Here is a 12,548-nt window from a genome sequence, read left to right on the forward strand (position 1 = left end):
TCCGGGACACCCTTCAGGGCAAACCAGCCGGCCCCCACCCGTGCACCAGGCCTCTATCCTATATAGTAAAAGGGTAATATGCAAACTGACCCTAACAGCAAAATGACTGGGAATGACTGGTCACTATGACACACACTGACCACCAGGGGGCAGATGCTCAATGCAGGAGCTGCCCTCTGGTGGTCAAAGTGCTCTCACATGGGAGGAGCTCTGCTCAGCCACAAGCCAGGCTGATGGCTGCCAGTACAGCGGTGGTGGTGGGAGCCTCTCTTGCCTCCTCAGCAGCACTAAGGATGTCCAACTGCAGCTTAGGTCTGCTCCCTGCTGGCAAGTGGACATCCCCCGAAGGCTGCCGGGCTGCCAGAGGGATGTCTGATTGCCAGCTTAGGCCCAATCCCCTGGGGAGCAGGCCTCAGCCAGCAGATGGTCATCCCCTGAGGGGTCCCAGACTGTGAGAGGGCACAGGCCAGGCTGAGGGACCCCCCCCCCCAAGTGCACAAATTTTTGTGCACCGGGCCTCTAGTCTATATATATAAAAGCCAAGCGACCGATTGGTGGAATGACCAGAACGACCAGTGGCTATGATGCGCACTGTGGCAGCCAACCAGCCTGATCGGGGGCGGGGCCAGCCAACCAACCGCCTGTGGGGGCGGGGCCAGCCAGTCCCACCCCCAATTCCCCCCGCCACTCCCCAATCACTGAAGTGTGACCTTCAGTGATTCTAAGTAAGTAAATGCTCTCCAGCCTTCATAGACCAGAACCTGAATGACAAGTGATCAGAAGGAAAACTGCTCATGGTCTGGACCATCAGTCAGGTGTCTAGGTGAGGTACCCAGCACACCCACCATCTTCCCCACCCCCAATCAGCCCCCCCACCCTGATGCAGTCAGGTGTCTAGAAGAGGTACCCAGCACAACCACCATCTTCCCCACCCCCGATTGCCCCACCCCCACCCCAAAGCAGTCAGGTGTCTAGGAGAGGTGCCCAGCACAACCACCATCTTCCTGCGTTCTCTCTCCACTGCTTACTACCAAAGAGGGCAGCCACATCACACCACGGCCTCTCTTTAGAGGGTTTGTCAGCAGGGAACTAAACCACATTACCTGTGTAGGGAGAGGCTTAGAAACAGAAGCTGTAAGTGTCCCTGACACTAAAGCGCCTTTGAAGCTTCAACTCATCCAAAAGTCAACAGCAAATGTGTATACACCCTTCAAAGATCTTTGACATTAATAACTCCCCCCGATTGGGGGCGGGCAGCTGGACCCCATCCATGCACAAATTCATGCACTGGGCCTCAAGTATTTTAATAACTATGTATGGTGCCAGGTGGGTACTAGAAATATCAGGGGCACATTTTGTAAAGTATGTGACTGTCTAACTACTATGTTGTATGCCTGAAACTAATACAAAATAATACTGAATGTAAACTGTAATTGAAAAAGATATATCAGAAAATGATAGTAAAGTGCTCGCTTCGGCAGCACATATACTAAAATTGGACCAATACAGAGAAGACTATCATGGCCCCTGCACAAGGATGACACGCAGATTAGTGAAGCGTTCCATATTTTTTCAAGTGATAGTAAAAATGTGCAAACCTAAGCCTATAGTTTGTCCAATTATCCAGGAATGAAATGTTATACTACTAGAGGCCCGATGCATGAAATTCGTGTAAAAGTAGGCCTTCGCAGCCCTGACTGCCTTGGCCCTCGCAGCCCCGGCTTCGTCTGGAAGGTCATCGGGATGGTCATTCCGCTGTTTGGCCATTCACTCGATTTGCATATTATGCGTTTCTTATTATAGATCACTATAGATTGTGTGATATTGTGATTTATAATAAAAAATATATATATTTGGTCTTTGTTCCTGTTCCTGGCACAGGGCTTCTAAAACCCTTGGAATTTCCTGATAGGAATAATAAAGGTGTTTTTTAACCCTCACCTGAGAATATGTTTTTATTGATTTTAGAGGAAGAGAGAGAGAGAAACATTGATCAGTTGCCTTCTGAGGATCAAACCCACAACATAGGTACATACCCTGACAGGGAATCAAACCCACGATATTTCTGGTATACAGATGACATTCTAACCAACTAAGTCACCTAGCAGGGGCCAAAATATGTGTTCTTAAACAAATATCACACTGAACATTTTCTGCTCTTGTGTTTATTTTTATATAATTTCAAACTTACAGGAAAGTTGCAAAAATAGTACCAAGAACTCCCTTCTACTCTTTGCCCAGATCCCTGAATGTTAACATTTGACTACGCTTGTTTTATCCTTTCCTTTTCCTTTCTCTCTCTCTCTGAACCTTTTGAGAGTATCTTATGAAGCCCCTTTACTTATCAATAGTTCATTGTGTATTTCCTAAAAACAAGGAATTCTTTTGCAATAGCCACAGTACAATGACCAAATCAGGAAATTAATATTGATACAATACTATATCTAATCTTGTTCATGTTTTTCCAATTTTCCCAACAATGTCCTTTATAACAAAAGAAAATTCTGGGTCAGGCTTTGCTTTTGGTTATGTCTTTTTAATTTTCATTCTTAGCATTTCATGACATTGACTTTTTTTTTATAATAAAGACCAGTTATTTTGTAGAATGTCCCTTAACTTACAGTTGCCTGATGTTTTCTCATGATTAGATTCAAGTTATGCTTTCTTGGCGAAAACACCATAGAAATGATGTTATATTCTTAGTATATCCTGCTAGGAGGCATATAATGTCAATTTGTCTGATTATTGATGTTGGCCATGAACAGTTTTGCATCCTATGTTTTCATTCACAATACAAAATTTCTCATGTCTTTCAAAATTCATGGAACATCATTTCAGTGTCTACACAGCATTTCATTTATGAACATGTCATAATTTATTAATTGCTCATATTTCTGTTTCATTTGTCACTGCATTGGTAAGAACTAGAATTATATAACAACGAAGTTATAGATGCCTCATTTTAATAGAAATATTTTGTGTTTTGCCATTAAATATTTTATTGGCTGTTAACTTGAAATGTTTTTCAAATTATTAGAGAAATACTTTTATAGGAGTGATTAAAATTTAACAACCAAGAAATATCTGTTTGTTCATTACTCATTCATTTATGACCATATTCCTATAATTGCCTGCCCCCTACCATGATGCATACATAGCACAATACGTGTATTCAAATTATATTTCTTTTTTGAAAAAAATATTGTTATTGATTTCAGGGAGAAAGGGAGAGAGAGAGAGAGAGAGAGAGAGAGAGAGAGAGAGAGAGAGAGAAAGAAACATCCATGATGAGAGAAGCATTGATTGGCTGCCTCCTGCACACCCTCTACTGGGTGTGCCCTGTAACTCAGGTATGTGCCCTTACCAGGAATCTAACCATGACCTCCTAGCCCACAGGCTGATGCTCAACCACTGAGCCATGTCAGCTGGGCTCTTTTTTTTTTTTTTAACCCTCACCCTACGACATTTTTCCATTAATTTTCAGAGAGAGTGGAGAGGAGAGGGAGAAACAGAAAGAGAGAAACGTCAATGTGAGAGTGACATATTGATTGGTTGCCTCGGCAACATAAGTATATGTCCTTAACTGGAATCGAACCTGGGACCCTTCAGTTCTCAGGCCAACGCTCTATCCACTGAGCCAAATCAGCTAGACTGTGGTCGGCAAACTGCAGCTTGCGAGCCACATGCAGCACTTTGGGCCCTTGAGTGTGGCTCTTCCACAAAATACCATGTGTGGACACGCACGTACAGTGCAATTGAAACTTCGTGGTCTGTGCACAGAAGTCGGTATTTTGTGGAAGAGCCAGTATTTTGTGGAAGAGCCGCACTCAAGGGCCCAAAGAGCTGCATGTGGCTCACGAGCCGCAGTTTGCCGAGCTGCAGTTTGCCGACCACTGGCTAGGACAGTGGTCAGCAAACTCATTAGTCAACAGAGCCAAATATCAACAGTACAACGATTGTAATTTCTTTTGGGAGCCAAATTTTTAAAACTTAAACTATATAGCTAGGTACATTGTTATTAATTAGGGTACTCCTAAGCTGGCCTTTGCTAAAAACGTCCTCAATCTGATTGAGGTATGTTCGCTGAGGTCGACCCCTTCCAACTCTCCCATCCACACTTGTCTTGTATACTTGTTTCAGATAGATGAGTGTGGATGGGAGAGTTGGAAGGGGTCGACCTCAGCGAAGAACATACCTCAAAACAATGTACCTCCCCTGCGCTGTGTATCCCATGGCCCACTTGCACCGCATCTCCCGTTGCCCGACCAACCGACACCCCCCACGTCTTCTAATGCCACTTCTTCAAAATAGACTTGCCCAGGCCGAAAACCAACTTCTGCACATGGGCCACGAAGTTTCTATCGCACTGTACGTGCATGCCCACACGTGGTATTTTGTGGAAGAGCCACACTCAAGGGGCCAAAGAGCCGCATGTGGCTTGTGAGCCGCAGTTTGCCGACCACTGGGCTAGGACCAACCTATATTTCTTTATGATGCTATATTCTCTTGCCCTCTGGAAATTGTCTCTTATTTATTGTTTGAAACTTGCCATTCGAAAACTGCCCCCTCAGCTTCTTCTCAAAACAACTATATTTTATCAGTTCTACCCTCTCCACTCTGGGCTCTGTCTAGCTGCTGACTTTGGTAGGGGGGTGAGAGAAGAGGACTTGGTAGCAAGCAACAATGGCGAGAAGCTGATAGGATGAATTTGCTACCTGAGGTTAAAGGTTCAGCAGTTTCAATCAAGTGCAGGGCAAAAGGATGAAGTTCTTTTATCAAGGACAAAGCTCTTCTATCTTCTTTTGGATAACTCTTAGAGTTTTGGTCAGATAAAAGAGTTTTTGACACCCTCAGACTTACATAAGTGATGTTCCACTGGAGTGTCTTTGAGAGCAGGGTTCACTAGAAGACATCAAGCTGTTGTTGCACTCTAGTAATTGTTACGAATCACAAACTATGGAAGAGCATGGAAGATTTACTTATATATGCTTAACCAGTTTACTGAACCAGTTTACTGAGGAGTTTCAACTCAGGGGGTATAAACGTGAAACTCTTTTTTCTCTCATGGGCCCAACTGTACTATGTTTAATCCCTCCTGTCCCTTTAACATCTTGGGCAAATTCTGTAACTTGCTGATCCCTTTCCAATGCTAAAAGTCAAGCCCTTAAAAATTACTATTATACCCTTCAAACTTAAATGGTGCACTTAGAAACATGCAATATTATGGACATACTTATACTAAAAAAATTATTCATTGTTTATCTGAAATTCAAATTTAATTGGGTGTTCTGTATTTTCATTTGCTAAATCTGGCAACCCTAAATTTTATTTCATTTCTTCCTCACCTACTTCACTTCCCAGAGCAGGCTTGGCCCAAAGATGGAAGGATGTAGAGTGGAGAAGAGGCATAGTCTACATTGATATTTCTCTCTCCTCAGCTTTCTCCTCTTGCTCCTCTGATGCTGGTGGTGGCAAGGAAGGGTGGAAAAGGAAAACATCTCTGACTCCACCCTCATGACCAAATCACCTCTCAAAGTTTCCACCTCCAAATACCATCACTTTGGATGTTGGGATTTAACATATGAATTTTGAAGGGACACAAATATTCAGTACCTATCAATTTTCTTCAGTGAATTTTATCATTTTAACTCTTACATTTAGGTCCATTTTGAGTTAATTTTACACACACGCATTTTAATAAATATTGTTGGTACATGGGAAACATATGTTTCATATATAGATGCTAAGTGGTCTAGATTTGCTTTATGAGTGGGCTTCCTAGAACACCACCATCTTAGATAATTCAGTATTCAGTACAGCAGCAAAAACTTAGCACTTTAAATCTGGCTGGATTGTAGATAGAGACTGACATGTTAGATTTAGTACAACTGTAGAATTAATACTCAAATCTCCCATGCTGCACAGTTTTCCCATATGCTGCATAAAAATGCTATATAGTTTCTCACCCATAAGCTGCTATGTTAGGGTGTTAGCTGGTTTTATGCCCTCAACTTGCTTAATGTTTTCATTTATATACAATAGAGTTTTATACCACATAGGCCAAACCATCTATTGCAAAATAATTTACAGGAAAATCATAATAAATTTATACAAGGTATTGATTTAACATTAATTTTCAAACTGTGAAAATCAATGAGCTATAAATCCGTAAATAAATTGGTGAAACAAAAGACGTGAATGACAAGAAAAATTAGTCACTCTGTTGTGTATGTGCTTTTTAGATAGCTAAATATATGGGAGGAGGAAAATAGAGGGGAAGAGGCTTCATAAAATGTAAAATTAGCAACATATAAAAATAACAATGCACAAAGAAATAGGCTCTTGCAACAAAATTGTGAAGAATACCACCCAAGAATCTGGTTCATAATCTTGACATACTGGCATCCCAATTCAGTTGAATGATACTCTGCAAAGTAAAGCATCTTCATATTCTTGTGCTTCCAAAAAATTTTGGAGGCGATCGGTAGCACAATCTATTTAATTTTTAGAATATCATGTTTTTGTTTGTGTACATATGTTTGAATATCTTTACTATTGAAAAGACCACACTGAAGATATCACCTTGGCCACATAACAGTCTACATTTCCAGCGGATGTTTGAGTCCCCTCTGCTTACTTCATAAGCAATCATTGAGCCTGGGTTTGATAACCTGTAGTGATGGGAACTTAGGACTTTTGATACATGTGGTCTCTTTGTTCTAGTTTTGACTGGTTACTTAAAGATTGTGGCAATGCCAGGTCAGTCTTCATTTTGGTCAGAGAAAACCTCTTTTCTAAGGCCATATTTACCCTTTGCAACCCAACTGGGCACAAGAGAGACCAAACAAGGAAGTCACTATGTTAATGAAGATACCATTATCATTGCTTGAGAAAAAGCATAAGTCCTTCATTTGGGCATATTTAATTGATATCTGCTGTCTTTATATTGCCATATACATACTAATTTTGGGGGAATATCTACATTTTATATTCTCATCATAGCATCTATTTAATAAAATCTTTGTGGATGTTTATAGACCTTCTCTCTGGAAAATCTGCAGGCAGTCTGGTAACTCTATATTTATATAAAAGCCAAAGAATTAGGAATAGATCAGAGACCTGGGAGAGAATAAGGATCATATCCAAAGAAATCAGTTGAGAATCAGCTTTAAGTATAAATAAATCACAATTAACATTTTGTGGAACAAAAATTCATAAAAATAAATACACTAATTGTTTCTTCCTACATATTATAAATAAATTATATCATGCCATGGGTAAAGATTTTAAATAAACAATTGCCAAATGAGAGTCAAAATTCTCCAGCATGTATTCACTGCCAAGGGACTGCTAGACAATCTTTTAAAAAATCTTAATACCCAATTTATTTACTCTAAAGAATAGGGCATATAAAGTCAAAATCACTTTAGGCCTTATTTTTTCCCTCTGTAAAAATATAGTACTAGTGTTGACTTCTTAAAAGTCTAATTCCCAGCAACAAATATATACACACTTGCAATTTCTGACTGATTAGAGCGCCCTCATGTGTGTCTTTGTTATAATGTTTTAGACATCTGAAAAAGTATTAATCTCAGCAGCACTACAATTATGTCTTCATTTTCCCATAAATAATAGTTTCAAGTATCACTCAGTAAATTCTAAAGAGTGTGACAACCCTACTACATCTCTCTAACTTTTCATATGCCAAATTTTATTCTAAAGTAATGAAGTTATTATCGTTATGGTTTAAATTTTAATGAATTAAAGTGGTTTTCCTTTGAAGCTCCTATGATAAGTTTTTCATTATAATATTATTTTATTATCATTCCTGAAAGAAAATATGTAGCCAATTAAGTTGTTAATTGTATGTGATAGCTTGTCAGTACCTTTTTAGGGGTGGTTAACAGCTCAAAGGGCCAAATTATTTGAAATGTTAAATAATTTGCATAATACGTTTAAAAGTAGGAGGGAGGCCGTCATCAAACTTTAAAAGTTGGAAACAATTAACAATAGGCTATTTGGACACATGGAAATTAAAACTGGGGCAAGAAGACAGAACTGTGGGGTATGCAGTAGGGGATTCTGGAGGGTAGAGGACAATAGGAAGGGGGGGCTCTTGATATCTGAGAGAAAAGAAAGGGAAATTGGAAATAGGCAAAGGCTCCTAACTCTTGGTGGGAGGACACCAAAACCATATATTCACTTTTCCACAGGACCTAAAATTGTGTTTGATTTCATGGATTTTTGGAAGGTGAAAACTCTGGCTTCTGCCAGGATAGCATCATTGCTCCATTCTGGTTAGTCTAGTATAGCCAGTCTGACCTCTTGACTTAACTGGTGTCATTACCAACCAATCAATGCCCAGCACACAGAGTGCCTGTGTCCTCAGGGGTTGGGCCAAAAGAACCTGGCCATTTGGTAAATCTTTACCATGATTAATTTACCTAACCATCACTCATAGGCAATTCAGGGTAGGGTTTCTCATCATAATCTATGCTTTTGGCTTCTTAAATTCCCCCAAACTGGGGTACATGAAGCAGATCTGTTTAGGGCCTTTTTTTTTTAAATATATTTTATTGATTTTTTTACAGAGAGGAAGGGAGAGAGATAGAGAGTCAGAAACATCGATGAGAGAGAAACATCGATCAGCTGCCTCCTGCACATCTCCCACTGGGGATGTGCCCGCAACCCAGGCACATGCCCTTGACCGGAATCGAACCCGGGACCCTTCAGTCCGCAAGCCGACGCTCTATCCACTGAGCCAAACCGGTTCCGGCTGTTTAGGGCCTTTTAACATTGGGGGACTATCAGGGAGTCCCTTTGTTCCAACCAACTTTGATCGCACTGTATCAACACCTTTGTTTCAACACCATCAATATCTGCCACATTCATCCCATTTCTCAATAACCATCTGAAGACTTCAACTCTGCTGAGATAAGTTCCTTCCTTGCCTCATCCCTCTCTCCCCTCCATTTTCTTATCAATTATTTTAGTGATCATGGCTTGAGTAAAATCCATACTGGGAAGCTGAACAGCAAACAACTTCTCAGTCTTTTGTTTGATTTTGCAGCAATAGGGTTACATTTCCTTAATAAGCTAGTACCTCAGGAGTCAGATCTACTATTTCTAAATTCCATTCCAACTTTTACCTTTAGTAACTGAATGCAGTGCAGCTGCAGTCCCATACCATGGGTGACTAGATACTGCTTGTGTCCTGACAAATTTCAACTTATTCTTCAAGACTCTTTCTAAATGCCACAAATTTAATGAAGCATTTCTTGCCAGACAAAGTTATATGCTTCCACTGCTTGTTTCTATTCATCTCACACATCCCTCAATTATAGTGTTTATTTGATACTAGAGGCCCGGTGCATGAAATTTGTGCACGGGGTGGGGGATGTCCCTCAGCCCAGCCTGCACCCTCTCCAATCTGGGACCCCTTGAGGGATGTCCGACTGCCCGTTTAGGTGGGATCGGGCCTAAACAGGCAGTTGGACATCCCTCTCACAATCCAGGACTGCTGGCTCCGAACCACTTGCCTGCCTGTCTGCCCGATTGCCCCTAACCACTTCTGCCTGACAGCCGGATCACCCCCACCCACTCCCCTGCCAGCCTGATCAATGCCTAACTGCTCCCCTACCAGCCTGATTGCCCCTAACTGCCCTCCCCTGTCGGCCTGGTCGCCCCTAACTGTCCTCCCGTCAGCCTGGTCACCCCTAACTGCCCTCTCCTGCCAGCCTGGTCACCCCCAACTGCCCTCCCCTGCAGGCCTGGTTGCCCCCAATTGCCCTCCCCTGCTGGCCTGGTTGCCCCTAACTGCCCTCCCCTGTTGGCCTGGTCACCCCTAATTTCCCTCCCCTGCCGGCCTGGTCACCCCTAACTTCCCTCCCCTGCAGGCCTGGTCACCCCTAATTGCCCTCCCCTGTTGGCCTGGTCACCCCCAACTGCCCTCCCTTGCCAGCCTGATCACCCCTAGCTGCCCTCCCCTGCTGGCCATCTTGTGTCCACATGGGGGCGGCCATCTTGTGTGTTGGAGTGATGGTCAATTTGCATATTACCCCTTTATTATATAGGCTACTATAACTAGGGGCTCTGTGCATGAAATTCGTTCACAGGTAGGATCCCTAGGCCTGGCCGGTGATCAGGGCCAATCAGGTTCCCTGCCTCCCCGCCTCCTCCTTCCCTTGCCACCAAGGTGCTGCCACCACGCAATTTCCCCACCTCCCCGCCTGCCCGCCTACTTCCCTCACTCCCTCAGGACCCCACTGCCACCACTAGTCGCCTGCCATGTTTTGCACCACCCCCTGGTGGTCAGCACATGTCATAGCGAGCGATTGAACGCCTGGTCTCCTGGTCGAACTCCCAAGGGGACACTTTGCATATTAGCCATATATATATATATTACTTGTTTGGAGATCTGTTTAACCACTATTTCACTATGGGATGGGGATTATGTCTTTTTAAATGTCTATCTCTCCAACATCTAGCACAATCCTTGACATTTAGTAAGTACTCAGTAAATGCTTTCAATTTAATCAATTAAAATATCCATTTCAAACATTTTAGATGCCAGTGGAAAGAAAATTTACCAGCTAAGTCTGTCACTGTCAAATCTTGTCATCAAGTCTTTTTTACTTCTTCAAATGTTACTTTCAGTCAAGTTATCTGAATGGAATGCAGTTCCAAGTGTACTAATGAACTTTCAATATGCACTAATACTAGAATACCTTCAATGTGTTATGAATATGTTCAAATGAGAATTTAAACATTACATTAAGGTGTATAAATGTACTAAATTTACAAATATAAAAAATATGTTAAAATCATCAATGTACTAAAACATACTGATGCCCTGTTGTGACTGTAGCTGGATTATGTGAGATTGAGTCTCTTTTTCCTAGTCCCTAAATTCTCACACATTTTAAAATTTAAAATAAAAATATCCTTTTAGTAGTTAACACGGTAGAATATATACAAATAAGTCTCCTTGAAAATTCACTACAGTCCAGAGCTTGGCCCTCGGCCTTTGCTATAGACCAAATGTTTGTAGACGTCCACACAATCAATATGTTGAAATCCTAACCCACAATGTGATGGTATTAGGGAGGCAGGGACAGGTGACTAGGTCATGAGGGCAGAGCCTCCACGAGTGAGATTTTATAAAAACAGTGTCTTTATAAAAATATTACACAGAGCTCTCACCATCCTTCCAGCATGTGTGAAGACAGAGCTAGAAGACCACGCTTGTCTGTGAACCAGGGAGCAGGTACTCACCAGACACCAGAGCTGCTGGCACCTTGATCTTGGACTTCCCAGGGTCCCAAACTGTCAGAAATAAATTTGTTCTTTAAGAGCCATCCAGTCTATAATATTGAAGCCCAAAAGGACTAAGGCTGCCTTACTGACCCCAAACCAAATTTGTTGGGAAGACAAACATGAATCAAGGCTTACATTCTTGGGAGACTTAGGAATAAATAAAAAAGCAAAAAAAAAAAAAAAAAAAAAGCCAATACCTTCATCCACAGTGAGAAGCAGATCTAATACTGGTTGAGGGGGGAAATGTGCCTCTCTAACCAAGGGAAATGGTTTGGTAATAGAACTAACCTGATTCAAGTACAGCCTCAAAGTGAATCATTGAGGTTGAACAGTGGATGCAGTTTTACTCTGACTGACACAGGAGAAAATAAGGTGCAAACAATTTCATGGCTCAGGGGCCTCAAAAATCACACACCAGCAAACTAGCTCGGGCAAAATTGTTGTCAATGGCTTCAAATCGGGTAGTGACCAATAAGAAGACCAAGGATCACTATTTCCACTCGAGATTCAATTCATAGAGCGTGTATAGGAATGTAAGCTTATCCTTTCCAGCGAGGAAACACTAAACCCCTTGCCCAAGTTAACTTAGTCCACATGGCATAGAGTATTTAATTTCAAGAGCTGTGGGAAGATTTTCAAGAGTTATTTACTTGGCGTGAATCTCTGTAACTTAAAGGTATGAAAAGTTGGGGGTTCCGAATGGAAAGGCTGTTGGTGGTTGTGGAGGGTGGGGGAATGCATGGCACAGGATTATGATCCTTTAAAATATATTCTGGCCGGGGAACGAGAGGCAGGGTTTTTTGTTTCTTTTACTTACTTTTTTTCTGAATAACCTTTTTGTTTTAGAACAGATTTACGTTAACAGAATTATAGTGAAGATAGAACAAAGTTCCCTATGCCCCGTACAAAGTTTCAAAATCTTTTCTTTCCACCCCCACCCCCACTCTCCCCCACTGCTCTCTGCTTCCGCCCCTCGGGTTGGGGCAGGGCCGGGCTCACACGGGGCAGCTTGGGGATTGCAACCCAAACCCAGCTCCGTGAGAACGCCCGCCGCCGCCCAGCACAACCGGGTCGGGAGCGAAGCCACCGAAAGCCCCGCACGCGCTCGCTCCGCCCCGAGGAGCGCGGACTCCTCGCCGACGTGGCTCCTCCGGCTCCGGAGCGCGCGCTAGGCGGGACCAGGGGGCGGTGCCCGGGGGGACGAGCCGGGCGAGGGCCTGGGACCGTCCCCG

Source organism: Myotis nattereri, assembly GCF_964212035.1.
Source record: "Myotis nattereri genome assembly, chromosome: 16".
Taxonomy (NCBI): domain Eukaryota; kingdom Metazoa; phylum Chordata; class Mammalia; order Chiroptera; family Vespertilionidae; genus Myotis; species Myotis nattereri.